The 27916-nt window shown below is 41.8% G+C and overlaps 1 protein-coding gene across 4 annotated transcripts in view; it reads left to right on the top strand.

Moving 5' to 3' along the window:
* MYLK (myosin light chain kinase) overlaps positions 1–27916 on the top strand; it is a 284285-nt gene that overhangs the window by 52852 nt on the left and 203517 nt on the right. For 3 of the 4 annotated variants that reach the window (XM_065943432.1, XM_065943428.1, XM_065943430.1), the window contains one exon: positions 2489–2659. The gene's annotated coding sequence lies outside the window, so the exon portion shown is untranslated. Of the gene's footprint in view, positions 1–2488; positions 2660–13662; positions 13805–27916 lie in introns of all 4 variants that reach the window. The other variant, XM_065943429.1, reaches the window with a different exon arrangement.

Below are 27916 nucleotides of genomic sequence, written 5' to 3'. Positions count from 1 at the left end.
AGTGAATCAGCTCTTCACATCAGGTGGCCAAAGTATTGGAGTTTCAGCTTCAGCATCAGTCCTTCCAAAACAGTATGGTGTTGGCCTAAAAACAGACATGTATCAGTGGAACAGAATAAAGAGCCCTGAAATAAACCCACATGTAGATGATCAACTGATCTTTGACAAGAGGTCCAAGAATACACAATGGAGGAAGAAGAGTCTTTTCAACAAATGGTGTTGGAAAAATTTTGCTTGTCCATATGCAATGAAATGAAAAGGTAACCTATAAAATGAGAGAAAATATTTATAAATCATGTATCTAAAGGGGATTAATAACTAAAATATATAAAGAACGCATATCTAGCTCAATAGCAAAAACAAAACAACTGCCCCCACAAGGACATCAAGTAATCCAATTAAAAAGTGAGCAAGGGACTTGAATAGACATTTTTCCAAAAATGACATCTAAGTGGCCAAGAGATATTGAAAAGGTGCTCAACATTACTAGTCATTCAGTTCAGTTCAGTCACTCAGTCGTGTCCTACTCTTTGCGACCCCATGAATAGCAGCACACCAGGCTTCCCTGTCCATCACCAACTCCCGGAGTTTACTCAGACTCATGTCCATCGAGTCAGTGATGCCATCCAGTCAGTGATGCCATTCAGCCATCTCATCCTCTGTCGCCCCCTTCTCTTCCTGCCCCCAATCCCTCCCAGCATCAGGGTCTTTTCCAATGAGTCAACTCTTGGCATGAGGTGGCCAAAGTATTGGAGTTTCAGTTTCAGCATCAGTCTTTCCAATGAACACCCAGGACTGATCTCCTTTAGGATGGACTGGTTGGATCTCCTTGCAGTCCAAGGGATTCTCAAGAGTCTTCTCCAACACCACAGTTCAAAAGCATCAATTCTTCAGCACTCAGCTTTCTTCACAGTCCAACTCTCACATCCATACATGACCACTGGGAAAACCATAGCCTTGACTAGATGGACCTTTGTTGGCAAAGTAATGTCTCTGCTTTTTAATATGCCATCTAGGTTGGTCATCACTTTCCTTCCAAGGAGTAAGCATCTTTTAATTTCATGGCTGCAATCACCGTCTGCAGTGATTTTGGAGCCCAAAAAAATAAAGTCTGACACTGTTTCCGCTGTCTCCCCATCTGTTTTCCATGAAGTGATGGGACCAGATGCCATGATCTTAGTTTTCTAAATGTTGAGCTTTAAAGCCAACTTTTTCACTCTCCTCTTTCACTTTCATCAAGAGGCTTTTTAGTTCCTCTTCACTTTCTGCCATAAGTGTGGTATCATCTGCATATCTGAGGTTATTGATATTTCTCCCAGCCATCTTGATTCCAGCTTGTGCTTCTTCCAGCCCAGCGTTTCTTATGATGTACTCTGCATATAAGTTAATAAGCAGGGTGACAATATACAGCCTTGACGTACTTCTTTTCCTATTTGGAATCAGTCTGTTGTTCCATGTCCAGTTTAACTGTTGCTTCCTGACTAGTCATTAGGGAAATGCAAATCAAAACCACATTGAGATATCACCTCAAACCTGTTAGCATGGCTGTTACCAAAAAGACCAGTTCAGTCACTCAGTCGTGTTTATATCCAATTCTTTGCGACCCCATGGACTGCAGCACACCAAGCTTCCCTGTCTATCACCAACTCCTAGAGCTTGCTCAAACTCATATCCATTGAGTTGGTAATGCCATCCAACCATCTCATCCTCTGTCATCCCCTTCTCCTCCTGCCTTCTATCTTTCCCAGCATCAGGGTCTTTTCTAATGAGTCATTTCTTTGCATCAGGTGGCCAAAGTATTGGAATGTCAGCTCCAGCATCAGTCCTTCCAATGAGGTTTCAGAATTGATTTCTTTTAGGATTGACTGATTTGATCTTCTTACAGTCCAAGGGACTCTCAAGAGTCTTCTCCAACTAAAAAAGACAAGAAGTAGTAAATGCTGGTGAGGGTATGGAGGAGAGGGAACTCTTGTACACTTGTTGGTGGGAATGTAAATTGGTTTAGCCATTATGGGAAACAATATGGAGCTTCCTCAAAAAGTTAAAAATGGAACTACTGTATGACTCAGTAATCCTGCTTCTGGGTATTTATCTAAAGGAAATGGACTCAGTATCTGGAAGAGATACCTGCATTCTCTTATTCACTGCAGCATTATTCACCATAAGTCACCCAAGATTGTGAAACAACCTAAGTGTTGGTTGATGGATAAATGGATAAATTGGACACACAGAGTGGAATACTATTTAGCCATTAAAAGGAGGGAAATCCTTCCATTTGTGACAATATAGATGAAATTGGAGGACATTATGCAAGGTGAAATAAGCTAGACAAGACTTGTAGAGGTATTCCCCAATTTTTGAAAACTTCCTTTACGCCAATTTGCTCTATGAAAGAACTACATTAGTACCTGTTTTTGCTAACTGCAGGATATCCTAAGAGAATTTTTGCTTGTATAAAAAGCGAAAATAGCCCATGTTTGTTTTTCAGTGAACTGTTCAAGAGTCAGAACACACCCCGAGCAGTGAAAGTGGAAACAAGCTCCAACCGCGGGAACTGCACTCAGCATCTCAGCATCAAGCTGCTTTGAACTTTGTCTGTGAACATCTGTGCGTTATCTCAGTTTATTTTGTGCATCTGTTAGCAAGATGTGTTCTTAAGGTAATTGCTTTTTTTGCTTTATGCTTACTAAAGGTTTCATAGAAATGCTCTACTTTGAAAAAGTGGGGGAAACCTGTACTGTATGACCTTAATTATATGTGGAATCTAAAAAAGTCAAACTCATAGAACCAGAGAATCTTGGTTGCCAGTGGATGGTGGGGAGGGGGACTGTGTGGGAAAATGGGGAGATGTTGGTCAAAGGGTACAAACTTTCAGTTATAAAGTGAATAAATTCTGGAGACCTGACGTGTAACCTGACTCTAGCTAAGGTACAGTGAATGTAAATAATAATATTGTATTATACAGACTTCCCTGGGGCTCCAGTGACTGGGACTCCAGGCTCCCAATGCAGGGGGCCCAAGTTTGATACCTGGTCAGGGAACTAGATCCCACCTGCCACAAATAAGAGTTCACATGCCACAATTAAAGATCCCAAGTGCTGCAGCTAACACCTGGCTTGGCCAAATAAATATTAAAAAATAATAATACTGTTTTATATACTTGAAATTAGCTAATTTAAATAGATCTTAAATGTTCTTACCACAGACAAACATGCATGGTAACTATGTGAGGTGACAGATGTGTTAATTGTTTGTGGTTGTATTTTCATAATGTGTGCATATATCAAACCATCATGTTGTATAGTCCCCCAAAATAAGCTGGAGGCATCTTTCTTTTTTAGGCCCTTTTCTTTTTTGGCTATACTGTTAACCTGATATTCTGGAACTAGTCTGAGTTCCCCATAAAGCCCATCACCATGGCCCTGTACCCGTTAGAACATGGGTCTATTTGCAGCAAGCCATGTATACGTTCTTCCTTATCCTGTCCCATAACTCAGAAGGCCCAGCTTTTTCATCCTACCTCACAGGGAAGAGTAACAGAGCCTTATAACCATTCTAACATATGAGGTGTTATCACTTGCATATCTGGTTTCTTTAAATTGTACCCCAGTTTGCAAGCATGTACTAAGATGATTGTTTCTTCTAATCTTCTTGGCTTCAAGTACCTTTGACATTCATCTGGGCTTTTGCAGCTCTGATAATTTGGTTTCTAGACTCAGATCTGCTTTGACGCTTGGATCGCTCACTGAGACTTGAGCTATTAAACTGGCAATAGAGGAGTCCAGATTCTGTCAATCATTCTGGTCCCAAGTCCCTCCCTGGTGAGCCACGTTCCACTCCCACCACAGTATCCCAACACCATAACCCCACTTCAAATGGAGCTTTGCCCAGAGGTCCAGTAATAGTGAAGCTCTTCTTTTTTTCATTATTAAGTCTGCCTGCATGTAACCAGCTCTATCTGAAACAACTATATCGTGAACATAATTTCATTGTGTATTTGAAGACCCTGCTAAGTATCTGTCCCATCATATTCAGTCTTCTAAAGTCAGCTGATACCTTTCTTATAAGAGGACTTCTGGATCCCTTAAGAACCTTTTACCTTTTTTAAAAGCAGAGCTTTCCGGTGTTTTGCATTCCAACTAAAGCTGTTGCTCAGAGCCATACATGGAATTTGAATTTTGTCAGGTGCTTTTTTGTTGTTGCATCTAATGAAATGATCATCTAGGTTTTTTTTGTCTAGCCAGTTGATTAATAAATTACACTGATTGATTTTCAAATGTTGAACCAACCCTACGTTTCTAAGGATAAACCTCACATGATAATGATGTATTTCTATATTTATGTAAGTATATATAGATATATATGTACATATACACACACACATATGTTGTTGTTTAGTTGCTAAGTCATATCCAACTCTTTGCAACCCCATGGACTGTAGCCACCAGGCTCCTCTGTCCATGGGATTCTCCAGGCAAGAATACCGGAGTGGGTTGCCATTTCCTTCTCCAGAATGTTCCTGACCCAGGGACTGAACCCATGTCTCCTACATTGGCAGGCGGATTCTTTACCACTGAGCTACCAGGGAAGCCCATATATACACATACACATGTATAGATTTGAGGCTTTTCTTTTATTCTGATATTAGCATTTGATGCTATAAATTTCCTCCTAAACTTTAGCTACTTTAACTATATCTCCTCAAATTTGATGTATTGTGCTTTCACATCATTCAATTTGAAGTGTTTCCAAATATCCTTGTGACTTCCTCTTTGATCTGTGGGTCATTTAGAAGTGTGGTGTTTAGTCTCCAAATATTTGAGGGCTTTTTCAGATATCTTCTTGTTATTAACTTCTAATTTAATTTCATTATGCTCACAGAACATTTCTATATAATTTCATTTCTTTTAAATTGATTCAGTTCTGGTTGGTGGCCTAGAATATGGCTTATCTTGGTAAATGCTTCATGTGTACTTGAGTGTGTATTCTGTCTTTTTAGGTGTGGTATCAATTCAGTCATCTAGGTTGATGGTGGTGTTCTGTTCTACTATATCTTTACTTATTTTCTGTATACTTTTTTTCTTTAATCAGTTACTGAAAGAGGAGTGTTGAAGTATCCAAATACAGTTAGAAATTTACTTAGCTCTCCTTTCAGTTCTAAGAATTTTTGAATAATGTACTTTCGGTCTCTGTTGTTAGATGCATACACATTTAGGAGCGTTGTAGTTAGTGAATTAACCTTTTCATCATGAAATTACTCTCTTTATCGCTACTAATATTCCTTGTTCTGAAATCTACTTGTATGGTATTAATATAACCATTTTAGTTTTCTTTTAATTGGTGCTTGTAGCTCTGGGAGTTGGTGATGGACAAGGAAGCCTGGCATGCTGCAGTCCACAGGGTGGCAAAGAGTCAAACACGACTGAGCAACTGAATTGAACTGCATTTAATATTTCCCTTTGGTTTTTAACCTATCCCTGTCTTTATAGATAAAGTGGGCTTTTTGTAGACAGCATATAATTGAGTCTTGCTTTTTTATCTAATCTGATAATCTTTAATTGGCATGACTAGGCTATTGGTATTTAATATAATTATTGATATACTTGAATTTAAATATGCCATGCAGTTGTTTCATTTGTTCTATCTTTTCTTTGTTCCTTTATCTTTCTCTGCCTGCCTTTGGATTAACTGAGAATTTTAATTATTTATTTTTATCTTCATTAACTTAATGATTATATATCCTAAAAAAATTTTTTAGTGTCTGCTCTAGTACAGTATACATCTTTAATCACAGTCTACCTTCAAATAATATTATACCACTTATTGTGTAAAAGTCTTAAAACATTATACTCCAAGTTCTTCCCTCTCAACTTTTGTATTATTGTCATATATTTTTCTTTTATGTATCCTATGTATCTATAGTATATTACTATTATTTTAACTTTAAACAATTATCTTTTAGAGTAACTTAATTTTTTTTTAAAGTCTTTTCTATTTACTTCATTTTAACCATTTCTAGAGATCTGAGTTTGTTTAGAACCAACTTCTTTTTAGTATATTCCTTCTGTCTGAAGAACTTAACAGTTCTTGAAGGACAAGCCTGTTTATAATGAATTCTCTCAGGTTTTCATTTATTTTTAAAAGTTTTTATTTTTACTTTACTTTTGAGAGAGAGTTTAATGGGTGCAGAATTCTGGGTCAAAAGTTTTTTCTTTTAGTATTCCTAAGTTGTCATTTTGTTGTTTACTGATTTGCATTGTTTCAAATGAGAAGTGTACTTGGAAACTTAACTCTCATCCTGTGTAAATAGTATGTTTCTCCTTTTCCCCAACTGCCTTTAAGATTTTCTCTTTATCTTTTATTTTCAGCAGTTGGAATATGTTATGTCTAGATGTGTTTGATTGTTTTTGTTTGGTATTTGTACTGCTTGGAATTCTCTGAACCTTTTGCATCTGTATATTTCATTATTTTTGTAAAAATTTTAGGCATTATTTCTTCAGACATTTCTTTCATATCAGTATCTGTTTCTTCTCTTTCTGGGATTCCAATTACACATGAAAGAGAAAGTGAAAGTCGCTCAGTAGTGTCTGACTCAGCAATCCCAAGGACTGCACAGTCCATGGAACTCTCCAGGCCAGAATACTGGAGTGGATAGCCGTTCCCTTCTCCGGGAGATCTTCCCAACCCAGGGGTTGAACCGAGGTCTATAGTAGACCAATTTGATTCTGTTTCATAACTCTTAGGTGCTCTATTCTTCCCACCCTCTTTATTTCTTTGTGTTTCAATTTGTGTCATTTCTGCTAACCTGTCTTCAAGATCACTAATTTTGTTTCCTCTGTTCTGTTGAGTCTGCCAATGAGACTGTTGAAGCACCTTATCTTTCATCCATAGAAACAGAGAGTAGATTGGTGGCTGCCTAGAGCTGGGGGAATTTGAGAGGCTATGGGTAGTGACTGTGGATAGGTACAGGTGATAAAAATGTTCTAAGTGCTTTTTGGGTGATAAGTTCTTTTTGGGTGATAAAAATGTTCTAAGTGCATGGAGTTGACAGCTGTAAAACTCTGTGACTGTACTAAAAAAAAACAAGCAAACATTGAATCGTTACTTCAAATGCATTAATGATATGGTATGTGAATTATATCTCAATAAAGCTATTATTGATGACCTAGAGGGGTGGGATGGGGGATGGGAGGAAGTTTCAAGAGGGAGGGGATATATGTATACATATCACTGATTCACTTTGTTCTACAGCAGAAACTGGCACATTGTAAAGCAATTATCCTCCAGTTAAAAACTAATAAATGAAAAAACAGAAACCTTCATGCTTTAGGTTCAAAGTCTACATTGATATGAATCTGACAGGAATCAGGGAGGGATAAGACATCTTATTGATCGTGCTGAAGGACAGACAGAACAAAATGTAATTTTGAAGGAAATGTTACTGTAACTGAAACTAGCAGATGGATAGAGATTATATATATTATTTTATTCTGTGTTATATATTTGATTCTAAGTGTTGAAAACTGACTCTAAGTGTTCTTAGCTAGTCCATGTCTTTATCCTTTCATGTGTTTTGCTAATTCCTGTAGATAAAATGTGACTTACAGCTATTAGTCTTACAGCAAAATCTTCCAAGAGCGCTCATGGCTTTGAGTTCTCCCTAGTATTCAAGCTCCCCTCTGCTGTGTATCACAGGGGGTGTGACCTACCAGCTGCTGATCTTATATGGTGATGTTACTCATCAACTTTAATAACCTCAGAGTTTCCATATTGCCTCCTTCTGTTATAAAACAACTTATAAATAGGGCCCTAGTAGGTTCTCCGAATGGAGAATTTTAGTACAATTTCTCTGTAGGGGGTTCACTGCGAAACTCACAGGAATCATAAAATGGCCTAACAGATGCTCCTTCTCTTTAGTGAAGGCACACATGTCCCTGAGGTGTTATATGTTTTTAGACACTTGGAAGTCTTCTAGGTGGTTCTTGATGTGTTTAATATGGAATAATCCCCAAAATATATTAAGTGAAAAAATCAACATACAAAACAGATTGTGTAATATGCTATCATTTGTTTTTAAGAAAGAAAGTGGGGGGGGGGAAGTGTGTATGTACATATTTTTATACATGTCCCTAGAAGACACTGATGTCATGGCTGGCTCTGAGGGAAGGAAGTTGGAGCTCAGTACCTAGGAACAGGGGAGGGTGAAAGACCTTTTATTGCATACCCTTTGAGTCTTTTGAATTTTGAATCATATAAATGTATTGGCTATTCAAAGAGAAGCACAAGTTTGATTAAAAGCAAAATCCTTCTACCCAGAAATAAACCCACAAACCTGTGGTCGATTTATCTAAAACATGGGAGGCAAGAATGCACACTGGAGAAACGAGAGTCTCTTCAGTAAGTGGTGCTGGGGAAACAGAACAGCTACATGTGAAAGAATGAGGTTAGAACATTTCTTCCCACCATATACAAAAATAAACTCAAAATGAATTAAAGAACTAAATATAAGACATGAAAACATAAAGGAGACGAGAATGTAGACAGAATACTCTGACATAAATTGTGGCTGTATTTTGGCAGGAAATCTAGCTCCTAATGCAAAAGAAATAAAGGCAAAAATAAATAAAAGGGACCTAATTAAATTTAAAAGCTTTTGCATAGCAAAGGAAACCATCAACAAAACAAAAAGACAATCTACTGAATGGAGAAAATATTTGCAAATGATGCAACCAACAAGGGGTTAACTTCTAAAATATATAAACATCTCATACAACTTAATATTTAAAAAAAAAGTCCAAACAAGAAATGGGCAGAAGACTTGAATAGACATTTTTCCAAAGAAGACATGTTGATGGCTAACAGGCACATGAAAATATGCTCAACATTGCTGTTTATTAGAGAAATACAAGTAAAAACAGCAATGAAATACCACTTCACACATGTTGAGTTGGCTATCATCAAAAAGTCTATAAATAACAAATGTTGCTGAAGACATAGAGAAAAGGTAACCCTCATACCTTGTTGGTGAGAATGTAAATTGGTACAACCACTATGGAAAACAGTACAGAAGTTCCTCAAAAAACTAAAATAGAACAATCATGTGATTCAGCAATTCCACTCCTGGGTATATATCTGGAAAAATATAGTTTGAAAAGACACATGCACCCCAGTATTCATAGCAGCACTATTTATAATAGCTAAGATATGGAAGCAACTCAAGTGTCCATCAACAGATGAATGGATAAAGAAGGTGTGTAGATATATACAGTGGAATATTACTCTGCCATAAATAATGAAATTCTGCCATTTGCAATGACATGGATGGACCTTGAGAGTATTATGCTAGTGAAATAAGTCAGACAGAAAAAGACAAATACTGTATGTCATCACTTATATGTAAAATATAAAAAGTGAAATAAATATGTATAGCAAAACAGAAACAGGCTTACCAGTATAGAAAACAACCTAGTGGATACCAATGTGGAGAGGAAGAGGGCGGGGCAAGAGAGAGGTACATCATTAAGAAATATAAACTGCTATGTATAAAATAGACGAGCAACAAGGATATATTGTACAGCACAGGGAATTATAACCATTATTTTTATAATACCTTAACATGGAGTATAATCTATAAAAATACTAAATAACTATGCTGTATACCTAAAACTAATATAATGTCAACTATTCTTCAGTTTAAAAAAAAAATCCTTCTAGGATGGTTAATCTGACTTGAGACTTAAATTGACCCTTGGTAATTCGCTCTTTACTCGCGTTTCTCATCACTTAGGTCTTCCTTCTTAGACCCTTCACCTTGGGTAATTGGCCTGCAACAGGTATGTTGCAACATCCCCCTCCCTCTCAGAGTCTAATAGAGACTCTGCACAGGGGTGAGACAGCATTTCTAAGATACCTCTGGTGACCAATTGCCATGGTTAGCCCTAAACCTTCTAGATTGGTGGTTCTCAAACTTGAGCCTGATTCAGACTCACCTGGAGGGTTTGTTAAAACACACCTGGCTGGACCCACTTTCAGAGTTTCTTGTCTTCAGTAGGTAGTAGTGTCAACAAGTTCCCAGGTGATGCTAGTTGGGGAACACACTTTGAAAATCAGTGCTCTCGACTAGATTCTCCTGTGATGTGTTGATGTGCAGTTTTGGTGTCCCAGTTGTATCCTCGCTTAGCCATATGAAAAAATGAAAAGCAGGAGAGGTCTGTCCCTTTCCACAGGCATCCTTATAGCTCCCCATCTTCCAGCTGTCTCCCCAGTTAACAATATTTATCTGGCTCCAGCCCCCTCATAGGATGGTCTTCATGTCACCACCAGCAAGACTGACACATCAGAAGCCTGCATGCCCCTTCATCTGTAGTCCCAGAGCAGACATTCTTGTAATCTTTGCTGTCAGCTCTCTGAAGATTTCATTGGTATTTAAGGCATTAGAAGAGTCGTGCTAATTACTGATTCCTCTTCCAGTGTTTCTCAACAGGGCACCATTAGCATTTTAGATGAAATAATTCTTTATCATGAGTATTCTGTTTAATGTAGGATATTAGCATCCTTGTCTGCCCTCCCCCCCATCATTATAGCAGTTAATAATCCCACCACATTTCCTAGTGCTCCTCCACCTCAAACGTTCTTCTTCCTTTCTTCCCTGAAGAAAAAATGGTGAGGTGCCCTGAGAACCACTGTGTCATTTTTTTTTTTAATTTGTCATTGCTGTATTGCTTGCACACAGAGATAATGCAGAGGAACAGAGAGGCCTGGGATGCTGCCGTCCACGGGGTTGCAAAGAGTCAGACATGATTGGGCGACTGAACAACAACAATAACAGTGTCATTGACACTTTATTTTTTTTTAACTTTTTATTTTGTATTGGGGTATAGCCAATTAACAATGTTGTAATAGATTCAGGTGAATAGTGAAGTGACCCAGCCATGCTTATACATGTATCCATTGTCCTCTAAACTCCCCTTCCATCCAGGTTGCCACACAACTTTGAGCAAAATTCCATGTGCTAAACAGTAGGTCCTAATGTATGTGTCCATTGCAAACCCCCTAACTATTCCTTCTCTACCCCCTGCTCCCTGCCCTGGGCAACCATAAGTTTGGAGAACTACTGTGTTTTGTATTAAGCTTCCAGACCCTTGCCCAAACTATGTTGCTTTAGCTCCCTGCAAAAATCTCAAGGCATGTTTTAATATTTCCTTGCTTTCATAAGTGTTGATATTTAAAAGGGGCCAAATAGTGAGTGTTTCTTTCTGAAAAGTCTATGGGTAGGGAACTTCCCTCGGAGAAGGCAATGGCACCCCACTCCAGTACTCTTGCCTGAAAAATCCCATGGACGGAGAAGCCTGGTAGGCTGCAGTCCATGGGGTCGCGAAGAGTCGGACACCACTGAGTGACTTCACTTTCACTTTTCACTTTCATGCGTTGGAGAAGGAAATGACAACCCACTCCCATGTTCTTGCCTGGAGAATCCCAGGGACGGCAGAGCCTGGTGGGCAGCCGTCTATGGGGTTGCGCAATTGAAGTGACTTAACAGCAGAAGCATCAGGGAACTTCCTTGGTAGTCCAGTGGCTAAAACTCCGAGCTTTCAACAGGAGGCCCAGGTTCGATCCCTAGTCAAAGAACTAAATCCCGCATACTGCAACTAAGACCCAGCATGCATGTGTGCAAATTCACTTCAGTCATGTCCGACTTTGTGCAACCCTATGGACTGTAGCCTATCAGACTCCTTGCCAAATAAATGAACATTTTTTTTACAAGTCTATAGGTAGAATTGTCCCCTCTCTGCAGAGACTAGCACTGGAAGGTCCAGTTTCTTGATGAAGTACCTTTGCATCCTCATAGCAAGGAGAATTATGTGACCCATTCTATTTCCCTTTTTTACCGTGAGTGTCATGAAACTCAGGGATAGATGTAATGCTTGACAATTTTATATTTTCTTGTGAGTGACTCTGGGTCCTTTCAGAAACAATCCTTGGTAAGGTTGAGTTGTGAAAGGATTGTAGCTAGGAGTAGCCTAATCCGATGGACAGAAGAATGAGCATAGAATGGGCTCCTCTGGGCACAGGATAGAATAATGTGGTCTGAGGCACAGGAGGAGGAGCAGGTAAGGAGGTGCCTCCTGCTGGCAGCCAGTGGAGGAGTGGCTGGTGAGGATGAGGTGTCAGGTGTGCTCTGGCTGGAGGTGGAGTCAAGGTCAAGTGGCAAGTGCCTGAGCCCTTTATCAAGGGTGGAGAATCCTTGAGGAGAGGGGCAGCAGATGGACCCAGCTTGCTTGGTTGAGGGAAGTTCTGCTGGGACTGACTGGCTTAGGCCATAAGAGATGCAGAAACTATTACTTATAGAAATGCTGTCCTGTCTCAGCTCCCACCTGGTCCTGAGGACCACACAGATTACCAGGAGCGAGTGGGTTCAGATGGGGCCAGCACTCTTGGCATCAGCTTTCTGCTGAAGTTGCCTGTGCAGGTGGGAAAGAAGGTCTAGCCACAGGACTGTAACAATGTGGGGATTCTACCCCTTCCCACCCCTCCTTGGAGGGTCCAGTCACTCCCATTTCCACTTCAAAGTACACCCAAAGTCGAGGGTGGGGCACCACCCTAGACTGAATGTCCACCCTCTAGATCTCCTGTGTGATGAAGGGATGTATAAGGACTTTTCCACCTGAAAGTACTTTCTCTGCTTAAATTCCACCATGAGTATTTGACTTCCTTTGAGTTTACAAAGACTGCTACTAATAGGACTTCCCAGGTAGCAGTGGTAAAGAACCTGCCTGCCACCGCAGGAGATTTAGTAGACGCAGGTTTGATCCCTAGGTTGGGAAGATCCTCTGGAGTTGGAAATGGCAACCCACTCCAGTATTCTTGCCTGGAGAATCCCATGAACAGAGGAGCCTGGCTACAGTCCATAGGGTTGCACAAGAGACGGACACTAATGCAGTGACCTGGCACAGCTTTACTGATGCACCTTCTAGAGGAGCAGCACATGAAGGGTTCAGAGGTCAGTCATTTGTTCTTGTGATACAATGGATTTACTGTATGTTCTAGGTATTTGTTTCTCTCTTAAGCAATATACAAAGTTTGCTGCTGGTAGGAAACAGGTTTCTAAAATGCGGAGAAGGGGTAAATTTCAGCCTGGGTCAGGCTGAGGGGTGTGCCATGGGGGCTGCCTTCATGTGGCTTCTGGAGGGCATGGATGTGGACTGGGTCCTAGGACTGTCGGGGGGTGGGGACTCACTCACTCCAGAGGACAGTCTTCTCCCAGTTGTGGGTACTTTCTCCCTGTCCCGTCAGTAACTTTTCCCCTGGTCATGTCCCTCCAGAGGCCCCAACAGCCTCCGGAGAGGCCTCCCAGGTAGCCTTCCTCCCCACACCTGCCACGGCCTCTCCCAGACCCTGCAGCGGCATGGAGCTCCATCCTCCCTGGCATTCCAGCGTCTGTCCTCTGTGGAGGAAGAAAGCACCTCGTTCTGGTTCTCCTCGTAACTATTGTTCCTGAACTCTAAACCCATAACCCCCACACACAGTCATAAAAGCAACTATTGTTGTCCTTGGGATGTTTCCACCAGCCACTCTGCTGATGGGCTCCTCCCGGCCGGCCGCTCCCTCTCCCTTTGGCGTGTCTGTCCCTGACTCGGCTTTTCCTGTGCTCCTTTCTGCCAGGCACTGCCCAGGGGGCTGCCACATCGGCTGCCCCTGCTAGAGTTCAGAACTCTTCAGGGCTCCCCAGCGAGGCAGCCCTCCAGGACTTCTTCCTTTGTCCTCCCAGCCCAGTTGCCACAACAAACAGCAGAGCCGCCTGTTGGTGAGTGTGCAGTTTATGCTCTTGACTCCTCCCCCTCAGCCCACCCTGAGGAGCTGCCGCGAGGGGAACTATGTGCCTTCCTGGGCAGCCAGGAGGGACCACTGCCCCCAAGGTGAGATGACACCTGGCCAGGTGCCCAGGCAGGTGGCGGGTGAGGGGGAAGTCAGGGTGCTTTAGCACTATCTATTGACCATGGCTTAGCTGGTCAGAATTCTAGAACTGGTCAGGTTGGTGGGAGCCAAGACTGATTAAATGTCCTGGGTGCCCTGGCCTCTACTCTGTTCTTCATGCTTCCAAACTGTGGTGCTCCATCTTCCAAACTGCCCCAGACTTCCTCCTCCACTGCTCCAGGAGGCTGCTGTGATGAGCTCCCCATTCGCTTTTGGTTTCCCCTTTGACTCTCTGGTTCTTTGGCGGGCTCTGCTCGTTGGGGTTGGAGCACAGGTAGAATTCTGTGTTAATGTGGACCCAGGTATTCTAGGTCCTGACCAAGGGCACCCATGACCGTGCTGCACAGGCGTGGTCATCTCCAGTCTGCTCAGTGAGAAATCCTGTGTGAGGGCAACAGAGTGAGTGTTTAGATGGTGCCTTCTTTGGACACCTGTACAATGGTGAATAATTCAAATAATATTCCGAAATATATTTCTCAGTAATATTTCAAACATGTAGGTGATCTTTGGGGATTTCCCATGTGTGATTTGAGGGGTGGATGGATTCATTGCTTTCTGCAACCAGTGAGGGAGATGGGTTTTCCATTGCCACCATGCTGACCGTCAGGCTTACAAGTACTTCAGGGGTCCTCAGCCAGTGTCGGCCTGGGACCATCCATTTGCTCTCTGTGCAAAGGAGGCTGATGGAGCCTTTAACCATTTATGGTGAAGCAAAGAGTGTGAGAAGGAATAGGAGGAAAAAGAGGAATTAGTGAAAGGAAGCGTGGCCTGTGATTTTATAGCACTGATTGTTTCTCCCACCCCCATGATTCTAAAACTGCTTTGAACTATGGCCCCATCACTGAAGTGAGAGAATAGCCTCTTAGAATACTTGGAAAGACAAAAAAAAAGTATGTAGGTGCTGGTCTTTTGTTAATAAAACAAATCTCAAAACTTTAAAGGAATTTTTAAAAAAACGACGATGAGGTTGGACTCTAAATTGGCTGATAAAAAAAAAAAAAGTAGTGGTGTCCTATCACTGCCTGAAGGAAAATACAGAACCTGCAGGTGAGATGGAAGGCCTTATTTTAGGATTCAGGGGGGGCTGGATCAAAGAGAATACTCTGTATGTCTGAGCATGGCTCTCTTGGCAGGGAAAGCCTTAAAGCCGTGACTTTGTGAAGTCGCAGAGGCAGAAGATCAAAGGAGGGAGAAATTAATGCAAGTCCTTTTATTTAAAGGCAGGCTTGCCTCAGCTAAAATAGGGCTGAAGGTAGAGCCACGGGGGCTGAGGAGTGGGCTGTGCACGAAGTCTTTTCTGTGAAGTTATCAGCTTTCTGCTCCAGACAGGGAAGTTTGCAATGATGAAAAGAGGACAAACTTCTGTAGAACACCCACACCTAGAGTGGAAGGGACTGCAGAAACCATCCAGTACTCTCTTCCCTCCTTGATGAGGAAGGACCTCACAAATACAGCTGTGAACCTGGTCAGTGCCGAGCACCTAGAACCTGGTGCTCTCCTCCTGGGTCCCTTAAAGTCTGAGACACTGGGCCCCTCACAGATGATGCACTGACCTTTAGCAAACATTTTCTGATAGACTTCTTAAAAGGGGGAATAATCTTTTTTTTTTTAAATTGAAGTATAGTTGATTTACAAAGCTGTGTTAGTTACAGGTGTAGAAGAAAGTCATTCAGTTATGCATTTATATATACATTATGTATGTATGTGTATTCTTTTTCTGATTCTTTTCCATTATAGGTTATTATAAGATATTGAATGTAGTTCCCTGTTCTATACAGTAGGACCTTGTTGTTTATTTTGTATATAATAGTATATATCTCTTAATCACAAGCTCCTAAGTTATCCCCCCTTCCTCTTTTGTAACCCTAAGTTTATATGAGTTTGTTTCTGAAAGTTCATTTGTATCATTTTTCACATTCTACGTATAAGTGATGTCATATGGTATTTGTCTTTCTCCGTTCAACTCTCTTCACTTTCTCTAGATTCATCCATGTTCTGGAAATGACACTATTTCATTCTTTCTTTTTAAATTTTTAAATATTTATTTATTTATTTGACTGTGCCAGGTCTTAGTTACAGCATCTTAGTTACAGGTCTTAGTTACACAGGATCTTCACTTTGTTGCAACGTGTAGGATCTTTTTTTAGTTGTGGCATGTAGCATCTAGTTCTCTGACCAGGGATCAAACCCAGGCCCCCTGCACTGGGAGCCCAGAGTCTTAGCCACTGGACCACCAGGGAAGTCCCTATTTCATTCTTTTGTATGGCTGAGTAATATTCCACTGACTGGGTTCCATTGATCTGTACCTGTGGGGGTAACCAGATGTGAAGGTCTGACCATCTCTGACTGAGGACAGTGTCTGTTGTGGAACAGCCTCAAAACCCCTAAGGGCTGGGCACACTAGGAGATAATCTGTGTAGGGAGAGAGATGCTGGGATCTGGGATAAGATTTGGATCCTGTCCTGTTTCTTATATGGACATAGTAGAAACAGAGGACCTGTGGGATCATAGGAGAGCTTAGAAGCAGTTTCTGGTTGGGGCACTGTGAAAGCTTTGAAGAGATGGGCGGCCACACTGAGGAGGCAGGACCAGAAGTTTAGAGCCTTCTACAACACAAGGGAGACTCTGGGTGTGGGATGAGAGTTTAATGTGGTAATAAGACTACAAGCCAAGGACCCATCCCATGGAGTTATCCTGGGAACATATTAATAACTACTAAACTTTTCTGGGTGATCCCTGATCATGGGGCCTGATAAAGCCCATGCTGACTGCTGAAACGCTGTTAAGATAAAAGCTGCTTTTATTCATTTGATGTCCATTAAGCCATCACAGATTAATTACTTTTTCAAAATAAAGAAAACTATGCCACAGTTCTTCAAGTAACTTATGACCAGATGTTGAGGTCTTGGTCACATGCTTAAAAATATTGTAAGAAATCTTCAGACAGTAAAATCTAAAAATAAAACTCCCCAAATTAAAAAAGATGAATAAGAGAAAAGTTCAAGAGATTTATTGGCTTCCTTATTTTTTTTTTTTATTTTTGAAAAGAATCATGGTATAATTTAATGCCAGATGCTGAGACCTAGATATACCCAGTTTTGTGGCAGAGAGGGAGGGTGCATATAAGATGCAAGAAAGTATCCAAGAGAGAAAATGATGAAAATTACTGGTCACTTATCTGCTTGGGGGTTTATAGTGTTGCCAGTTTTAGGCCAGATTTCCCAGCAGCCCGTGGGTTCTTATCTCTCCTTTCTAACCACACCAGTTGGCGTCCTGCTGACCTTCAGCTGTGTCACATCCCACAGGTTACACATCCGCACCTTTTAGAGGCAGAGGGGGGTTAGCGTGAGAGGCCCACTCAGTGCTCTCAGTAAAGGGGGAGGGGAGATTGGAGAGCATCCTAGGATGATGGTAGGACTTGCTGTGCTCTTGACCACAGATTGAATGAAGGTAGAAGCTTGTCAGGAATTTTATACAGTTCAAACTGGTATATGGTGCTACGGATGAGAATCTAGGTTTAGAAGGAGGGTCTGTCTGCACTGGTGGGAGAAGTGAGTGGAGTGGGAGAAGAGACCTTGGCCTGAATTTCAGGAAATGGCACTTGCAAAGGGGAACTTCAAGTTTGAAAGAAGCTTTAGAAGGACCTCAGTGAATGGAACTTTTGATTAAAATCAGGAAGATGAAAATCAAAATGAATAAATAAGGAAATAAATAAAAATTCTTCACTTAGAGTTCTTTTCAAAATCAGCTAAGTATGGACAGACTGTGATAGGGTTGATGACAATTTAAGATCTTTACTGCAGGGTCAGCGGGGGAGACATTTTGTCATTGTCTCTTCTCTAGGTTGTAGTCAATAACCATGGAGGGTCTGAGATTTCACCAACTGGCAAGCTAGTTAATTAGCTGCCAAGGTTTCATGAACACTGGCAGAAGGCGAGCTCTGTGAGTTAGGGACAGCACTTTATGATTCACAACAGTGACAGTGACCAAAGTACCAGCATTTCCTCTCACTAGTTCTTTGAGTTTCAGTCTCCATAGGCTGACACCTGGACACATAATGGAGAGAAATTCTGAGCGTAGGGAACTAAAATCTTTTATAATGCACAGTAACAGTTGATCTGCAAAGAGTTCGACAGGAGTTGGCGACTGAACAACAACAAAGCCTGCCTGTGCTTTGCTCCAAAGGAAGACATTCTCTCTTCCAAGGTTATTTATGATACAAATATTCTTGAAAAAAGAAGTCTGGAGCGAAGGTAGTCAGTTCCTGTGCCTGCAGGATATGCGGAATGTGAGATGCCCACAGAGACAGACTCAGATGCTGCATCTGTCCACAGGGGAAGGAAGCTAGTGTGTATGCGCTGCTTGTTGTGCACCAGGTGCTGACCAGGAGCCTTCTCATGCCTTACCTCATCAAAACTCAGAGGTGGTACTGTTGTTTTATGAGTAAGAAAGTTGGCAAGTAATGGAGTGTCAACTGCAGGATTTTTTTTTTCTAATTTATTTATTTTAAATTGGAGGATAATTGCTTTACAATGTTGTGTCAGTTTCTGCCATATAGCAACATGAATCAGCCATAGGTATACATATGTTCCCTCCCTCTTGAACCTCTGCACTCCTCACCTCCCACCCCATTCCACCCCTCTAGGTTGTCATGGAGCACCAGGTTGAGCTCCTTGTGTTATACAACAACTTCCCATTAGCTATCTGTATTACATATAGTAATGCATACATTTCAATGCTACTGTCTTGATCCGTCCTATCCTCTCCTGCCCCCACTGTGTCCGTAAATCTGTTCTCTATGTCTGAGTCTGTATTGCTGCCCTGTAAATAGGTCCATCAGTACCATTTTTCTAGATTCTATATTAATATGGATTAATTGTGATATTTAATATTCATTAATATATGATATTTGTTTTTCTCTGACTTGCTTCAATCATCTGAAGGATTTATATATACATTGCAGACACTAAAAAAAAATACCTATTTTGGTTGCACCAGATCTTAGTTGCATCAAACCTTAGATCTTCAGTTCAGTTCAGTTGCTCAGTCGTGTCCAACTCTTTGCAACCCCATGAATCGCAGCAGGCCAGACCTCTCTGTCCATCACAAACTCCCAGAGTTTGCTCAAACTCATGCCCATCAAGTTGGTGATGCCATCCAACCATCTCATCCTCTGTCGTCCTGTTCTCCTCCTGCCCCCAATCCCTCCCAGCATCAGGGTCTTTTCCAAAGAGTCAACTCTTCGCATGAGGTGGCCAAAGTATTGGAGTTTCAGTTTCAGCATCAGTCCTTCCAATGAACACCCAGGACTGATCTCCTTTAGGATGGACTGGTTTGATCTCCTTGCAGTCCAAGGGACTCTCAAGAGTCTTCTCCAACACCACAGTTCAAAAGCATCAATTTTTCGGTGCTCAGCTTTCTTCACAGTTCAACTCTCACATCCATACATGACTACTGGAAAAACCATAGCCTTGACTAGATGGACCTTTGTTGGCAAAGTAATGTCTCTGCTTTTTAATATGCTATAAAAAAAATAGGTTGATCATCACTTTCCTTCCAAGGAGTAAGCATCTTTTAATTTCATGGCTGCAGTCACCATCTGCAGTGATTTTGGAGCCCCTCAAAATAAAGTCTGACACTGTTTCCACTGTCTCCCCCTCTATTTCCCATGAGGTGATGGGACCAGATGCCATGATCTTAGTTTTCTGAATGTTAAGCTTTAAGCCAACTTTTTCACTCTCCTCTTTCACTTTCATCAAGAGGCTCTTTAGTTGTTCTTCAGTTTCTGCCATAAGGGTGGTGTTATCTGCATATCTGAGGTTATTGATATTTCTCCCAGCAATCTTGATTCCAGCTTGTGCTTCATCTAGCCCAACGTTTCTCATGATGTACTCTGCATATGAGTTAAATAAGCAGGGTGACAATATACAGTCTTGACGTACTCCTTTTCCTATTTGGAACCAGTCTGTTGTTCCATGTCCAGTTCTAACTATTGCTTCCTGACCTGTACACAGGTTTCTCAAGAGGCAGGTCAGGTGGTCTGGTATTCCCATCTCTTTCAGAATTTTCCACAGTTTATTGTGATCCACACAGTCGAAGGCTTTGTCATAGTCAATAAAGCAGAAATAGGTGTTTTTCTGGAACTCTCTTACTTTTTCGATGATCCAGCGGATGTTGGCAATTTGATCTCTGGTTCCTCTGCCTTCTCTAAAACCAGCTTGAACATCTGGAAGTTCTTGGTTCATGTATTGCTTAAGCCTGGCTTGGAGAATTTTGAGCATTCTTTGGTATTGCCTTTCTTAGGGATTGGAATGAAAACTGACCTTTTCCAGTCCTGTGGCCACTGCTGAGTTTTCCAAATTTGCTGGCATATTGAGTGCAGCACTTTCACAGCATCATCTTTCAGTATTTGAAATATCTTGACTGGAATTCCATCACATCCACTAGCTTTGTTTGTAGTGATGCTTTCTAAGACTCACTTGACTTCACATTCCAGGATGTCTGGCTCTAGGTGAGTGATCACACCATTGTGATTATCTGGATCATGAAAATCTTTTTTATATAGTTCTTCTGTGTATTCTTGCCACCTTTTCTTAATATCTTCTGCTTCTGTTAGGTCCATACCATTTCTGTCCTTTATTGAGCCCATTTTTGCATGAAATGTTCCCTTGGTATCTCTAATTTTCTTGAAGAGATCTCTAGTCTTTCCCATTCTATTGTTTTCCTCTATTTCTTTGTATTGATCGCTGAGGAAGGCTTTCTTCTCTCTCCTGGTTAGTTGTGCTGAATCTTAGTGGGATCTTAGATATTCATTGCAGCATGTGGAATTTTTAACTGTGGCATGCAAACTCTTAGTTGGGGCATGTGGGATCTAGTTCCCTGACCAGGAATCAAACCTGAGACCCTTGCATTGGTGCAGAGTCTTAAACAGTGGGCCACCTGAGAAGTCCTTGCATACTCCTTAGAAGCTAAGCATGGTGCTAAGAAATAGCTGAGACTTTATTAGCTGCTTTTCAGCTGCCTTGCCAGGCACAGTTACAAGTTCTCCATGATTTGACTTATGCATTTCTCGTAACTAAGGTTATCAAGTGCTGCCGAGGAAGCTGTGAAGGAAATTGAGGCATGGGGAATAATGGGACCAAGATTCAAATCTGTGGTTTATCCACTGTGCTCTTGTTTTCTTTCTTTGGTCCTCAGAGTAACACCAAGGGGATCCTAGTCTAACTAACATGAACCCAGAGGATGTGGGAGGGTTTGGAAACAATGGCAATTAGGGAGAGTTGAAGGAGTCCAGTGTATTTTGTCTGTAGAAGGATAAAGGGTAAATTATTGTCTTCAGATATCTGTAGGTGTGTCTTGTACAAAGGTAGAGCTTATCTGACTCCAGGGAACAGAATTGGGTTCAGTTAGGGGAAGCCATATCATGGCTCAGCAGATTCTACTATACACAGTGACCAGAACTGCCTGCCCTGCCACCCTTTCATGTCCCCTCTCTGAGAATTTTCCCCTGTCAGACATGCCCAGGGAAGGTTCCTGCGTGAGTGGGGTGGGGGAGTCCTAACTTTGGGGAACCCCAGCCTGCCCCAAAGGGGCTGAAGGAGCTAGTCCCAGCTGCATCCTTAGTCTTGTAGCTCCTGGCATTCTTATTAAGGGACTCACCTGGATCTTGACTAAGTCCTCCCTCCATCCCTAGTGGGTTCGGTTGCATTCCTGAAATCATCAGCCTCACATCTCGGCCAGGTCCTGGCATTTGTCTGCAAACGTATCAGTCCAGTTGCCCAGTTTGAGACAGAACAGGGTTCTTCTACTGGATGGGGGGGGTGACTTAGACGATCTCTCTGGTCTCTTAACTGTGTGGTTTTGTGATTTACTCTTTCCTTGTCAAGTAGCCCACACTTTAAAAACCAAGTGGGACCAGCGGGTTGGGTCCAGCACTGCTCTGTAAGGACCCAGCTCTGGACCTGTGATCATACCCCTGGTCTTGGGCAGCTCCAGTCCTGAGTAGGGTGGGTCTGGTCCAGGGGCAGGTCTGGTCCCACTGCAGGTCCAGGAGGAATTTGGAAAGACAGTGAAAAACAGGCAACTGGTTTAATGGCATCTGCTCCACTCAGCCAGAAACGTCTTCCATCAGAAGCTGCAGACACTGTAAATGTGGTCTCAATTAGCTTGTGCATATCTTTGCAATAATTAATTCTCATCAAAGGGTTTTAGAGAGTGATGTTTAGCCCAGTGTAAAGGGCATGATCGGGATCTGATCTCTGATCCTGAAATAATGTCTCTACTCTCCCAGATGTCAGGAGGAACTAAAAATATACTTAAAGCTCTGAGGAATTCTTGGTTTACTGGACCCATCTCCTTTTTCTATCAATCTCCCTCCAGAAAGCCAGAGAGTAAAGAAGTGAGCCCCAAAGCCTTAATTACCCAGTCTGCTGTCATTATTTTATCTGCACCGCTGATATTAAATTTTACAGCACTGCATTTCAGTCACAGAGCTAAGAGCAACTTCTGTAAGCATGGGCCTCTGTCCTGCTGCTTGTTGTGGCTAGTGTTCTGTTTTTACCCCATCCCACCCTCCTTTAGACTTCTTAAATTCCAAAGCTCTCTATGGCACCAGAAATTATCTGTCTGTGGAATGTCCATACTTTAGGAAAGTCCCTGAACTTGTATGTTTATCCCCTAGTTCCACTTCCCCCAACTCATTGCGGCCATTTGTGGTTGAGTTCTGGCATGCGCCCGTCATTGGAGAACCTGGATTGAACAGGTTTTGGCCTGTTTCTATCACAGACATTAATAAAATTCAATCAGTTTCTATCATTAGCATGGGGAGAAGGAAGAGAAAATCTGGCTAGTTTGTTTTTTTCTTCCTTCATATACAATTTTAATCCTCCCTGTTATATCTTTAACATTTTTGGCCCTTCAGATGTATCTTCAGTTTCAGTTTGATTCTCTGGGCTATGACCTTTCACCTGGTTTAATGTTTCCATAATCACATATTCCCAGATGACTCAGTGGTGAAAGAATCCGCCTGCCAATGCAGGAGACATCAGAGACACAAGTTTGATGTCTGGGTCAGGAAGATTCCCTAGAGGAGGAAATGGCAGCCCGTTCCAGTATTCTTGCCTTTTTACTGCTACAAACTAGGTCACATTTGGGGCTTCCCCGGTGGCTCAGATGGTAAAGAATCTGCCTGCAATGTGGGAGGCCTGGGTGCTGTCCCTGGGTTGAGAAGATCTCCTGGAGAAGGGAACGGCTACCCACTCCATTGTTCTTGCCTGGAGAATTTCAGGGACAGAGGAGCCTGGCAGGCTGCAGTCCATGGGGTTGCAAAGAGTCGGACATGACTGAGTGACTTTCACAGGTCACATTTATTGAAGGCTTCTGGTGTGCCAAGGACTGTGCAGAGGGCTTCCATCTTCATAACCTCTTAAGGCAAGTCCTGTTACAGTCTTGCCCATTTCACAAGAGAGGGCACAGGCTGAGGGATGAAAGAATTTGCTGAAGATCCTACAGCAGAGCTGAAAGGAAGCCAAACATCATGGTCCCAGAGTTGGCTGATTTCACACCATTTTCAAACCACCCGCAGGCCCTCTGCTGGGCACACAAGTGTCCACATTAGTCCTCTGGGGATTGCAGTGTCTTTTTAAAACCCCTTCCTCAGCAAGTGTTTGATAAGAAGTGTCTGTGCAGAACACCGCCATGGAGATACAATGATATCCGAATCTGAGTGCTGTCGGAGGGTGGTGCGGAAACAGAGCCTCCGTAGAGCTCATGCTGGGCTGAGCAGGGGTGCTGTTTCAGGTCCTCTCAGACTCATGGTAGTGATACTGTAAGCTGGAGATGTCTGGGGACACTCCCTGGGCCGTGCTATTTGTGACAACCCCCACAAATATTTCCCCAACCAGAGCCAATGTTGTGACTAGACCAACCCTTGTGGTTCTTATTAAGATTGCGCCTCAGTAACAACCATTAGGAGACTTGGAAAAGACAAGGCTTATTACTGACAGGTTCTGGAGGGTGCAAGACCTGCTGGGGCCACACAGAGAGAGGTGGGGGTGAGAGGAGAGAGGGAGAGAGAACTGGAGAGTGAGCAGACTTGGGGTTCTGTCTTTATGGGATTGAGGTGGGGATACCAAGGGTTTTGGGTGTATGCTCTTTATTGGTGAATTTAAAGCAAAAGAGTAGGAATTAAAGCACAGGAAGGGAAAAGCAGTCAGTTAAAGGTCAGTTATCTAGGTCGCCAGAGTTCTCTTTAAAAAAAGGGGGGGGGGGAGGACATGCGTGGGTGGGACGATCAGCTCTTTATCTAGTCCCATCTAGTCCCATCGCTGGCAGTGTATTTATTCGAAATGGATTTCTTTGAAGTGGAGGTCTCAGCAATCAAAAGCTAAATGTCAGGCACTTAACATCACAATTTAAAAAGCTAATTGTCAGGCCCCTTTGTCCCTTGCAAGACATATGATGAATGAGCTACTAAACAAAGCCACTGACAATTAATAAATGAAAGAATACATTAATTCCAAGAAAGTATGAAGGACAAAAACTGAGATTAAAGGATGGCCTTTTAAATTATGTGCAATGAGCTATATGAAAAACTCCATGTATTGTTCCTTATTTTCTGTATTTCATTATGGGTTGGAAAGCTTGTCCTAGTCAGTGCTCAGGAACCCATGTCATAAAATCCTGTTGGGACGGCCTTAGAGAGAGGATGTCTGAAGGTGAGGGTAGGACTCATCGGGTAGAAAAGGCTCAGAGGTATCTGGAGCTCCCTCACTATCAGGATTACAGAGGAGAGAGCAGAGGCCCCATGTTTTGCTTGATAACAGTAGTTATTTTGAACTTCATGACTCGGGTTTGGATCCTTCCCTGTCTTGCTCAATACTTGCCTCATTTCCCAAGCCTTGCCTTTCTTGGTCAGTTATCTAAGTGCACATCCCTTCCACTGTGCAGGAATCTCTGGACCTGGCTCATACCTTGCACCACATCAAGGAGCTCAAAGTTCAAATTGGGGCTGAGGAAGGAAAGCAAAATATTTGAGGAGCCATGAGTCATCCCAGGTGCTACATCAACAGAAATGAAGAGGACCTAGATTTGAGAGCCATAAAGATTTCTAACACTTTGACTCAGTAATCGATATTCTTGAAATATATCTTGAGGAAATATGATCTAGGGTGAAGCAAAAGTTATGTTCTTGAAATTGTGACTTGTGACATTGTTTTAATGAAATTGGAAGCAACCTAAATGGAATATAAATAACAAGGGCATGATTGAATAATGGTGGTTCATCCACTTGACGGAATATTACAAAGTCATTAAAAAGGAGACTTAGGAAAAATGTTCTGTAACCAGGAAAAAGGTTGTGGTTTTGCTTGGATGAAAGTCTGAAGATGAAGGCAATAATAGTTATATATATAATTTTTGGTTTTAAAAGTACATACATAGAAAGATACTGGAAAATGTATATAAAAAATGATAGTATTTATGTTAGAAAAAAAGTCATTTGCAACCCTACTTATAGCCAGACTATCAGCAAATACTATTCATTTATGAACAAGACAAAAGTGGATGGGACAAAAGAATTAGAGTGAGTTTAAAGTTCATGCAAAAAGTTATCAACCAATGGAGAAGATGAGGAGAAAAGGGAACCCTCCTACACTGTTGGAAGGAATGGTAAAATTGATGTAGCCACATTGGAGAACAGTATGAAGGTTACTTAAAAACCTAAAAATAGAGCTGCCATATGATCCAACAATCTCACTCCTGGACATATATCCAGAAAAGGCAAAAGCTCTAATTTGAAAAGATACATACACCACATTATCCATAGCAACACTATTTACAATAGCCAAGACATGAAAACAACCCAAGCGATTGGCTAGAGAAGAGTGATATATATATATATATACATATATATATAAGACTATCACTCAACATTATTACTTCAAATAATGCCATTTGCAGTAATTTGGATGTACCTATCACTTGGATATCATTTGGATGTTCAATCACTTAGTCATGTCTGACTCTCTGCGACTGCATGGACTGTAGCATGCCATGCTTCTTTGTCCTTCACCACCTCCCAGAGTTTGCTCAAACTCATGTCCGTTGAGTCGGTGATGCCATCCAACCAAACCGTCTCATCCTCCATCATCCCCTTCTCCTCCTGCCTTCAATCTTTCCCAGCATCAGGGTCTTTTCTGATGAGTCGGCTCTTCTCGTCAGGTGGCCAAAGTATTGGAACTTCAGCTTCATCATCAGTCCTTTCTGAATATTTAGGATTGATTTCCTTTAGAATTGACTGGTTGGATCTCCTTGCAGTCCAATGGACTCTCAAGAGCCTTCTCCAACACCACAGTTCAAAAGCATCAATTCTTCAATGCTCAGCCTTCTTTATGGTCCAACTCTCACATCCATACATGACTACTGGAAAAATCATAGCTTTGACTAAATGGACCATTGTCAGCAAAGTAATGTCTCTGCTTTTTAATATCCTGTCTAGGTTTGTCATAGCTTTTCTTTCAGGGGGCAAGTGTTTTTTAATTTCATGGCTGCACTCACCATCCACAGTGATTTTGGAGCCCCCCCAAAATAAAGTCTGTCACTGTTTCTGTTGTTTCCCCATCTATTTGCCATGAAGTGATGGGACCAGATACTGTGATCTTCATTTTTTGAATATTGAGTTTTAAGCCAGCTTCTTCACTTTCACCTTCATCAAGAGGCTCTTTAGTTCCTCTTCACTTTCTGTCATAAGAATGGTGTCATCTGCATATCTGAGGTTATTGCTATTTCTCCCTGCAGTCTTGATTCCAGCTTGTGCTTCATCCAGCCCAGCATTTTGCATGATGTACTCTGCATATAAGTTAAATAAGCAGGGTGACAATATACAGCCTTGACGTACTCCTTTCCAAATTTGGAACCAGTCCGTTGTTCTGTGTCCAGTTCTAACTGTTGCTTCTTGACCTGCATACAGATTTCTCAGGAGGTAAGGTGGTCTGGTATTCCCCTCTCTTGAAGAATCTCCCACAGTCTGTGAGGATCCACACAGTCAAAGGCTTTGAAGCAGAAGTACATATTCTTCTGAAATTCTCTTGCTTTTTCTATGATTCAACAGTTGTTGGCAATTTATCTCTGGTTCCTCTGCCTTTTCTAAATCCAGCTTGAATATCTGGAGGTTTTTGGTTCACGTACTGTTAAAGCCTGGCTTGGAGAATTTTGAGCATACTTTGCTAGCATGTGACATGAATGCAATTGTGTGGTAGTTTGAACATTCTTTGGCATTACTTTTCTTTAGGATTGGAATGAAAACTGACCTTTTCCAGTCCTATTGCCACCGCTCAGTCTTCCAAATTTGCTGGCATATTGAGTACAGCACTTTAACAGCATCATCTTTTAGGGTTTGAAATAGCTCAACTGGAATTCCATCATCTCCACTAGCTTTGTTCATAGTGATGTTTCCAAAGGCCCAGTTGACTTCACACTCTAAGATGTCTGGCTCTGGGTGAATGATCATACCACCATGGTTATCTGAGTCATTAAGATTTTTTTGTATGGTTCTTCTGTGTGTTCTTGCCACCTCTTCTTAATATCTTCTGCTTCTGTTAAGTCCATACTGTTTCTGTCCTTTATTTTGCCCATCCTTGCATGAAATGTCCCCTTGGTGTCTCTAATTTTTTGGAAAAGATCTCTAGTCTTTCCCATTCTATTGTTTTTCTCTATTTGTTTGAATTGTTCACTTGGGAAGGCTTTCTTATCTTTCCTTGCTATTCTTTGGAACTCTGCTTTCAGATGGGTATATCTTTCCTTTTCTCCTTTGCCAATGGCTCAGATGGTGACCGGGGTTCCATCCCTGGGTCAGGAAGGGAATGGCAACCAACTCCAGTGTTCTTGCCTGGAAAATTCCATGAACAGAGGAGCCTGGCAGGCTACAGTCCATGGGGTTGCAAAG

The sequence above is a fragment of the Muntiacus reevesi genome, chromosome 8 (assembly GCF_963930625.1).
Source record: "Muntiacus reevesi chromosome 8, mMunRee1.1, whole genome shotgun sequence".
Taxonomy (NCBI): Eukaryota; Metazoa; Chordata; class Mammalia; order Artiodactyla; family Cervidae; genus Muntiacus; species Muntiacus reevesi.
The sequence above is the reverse complement of the archived record's forward strand: the minus strand, read 5'-3'. Positions and strand labels throughout refer to the sequence as shown.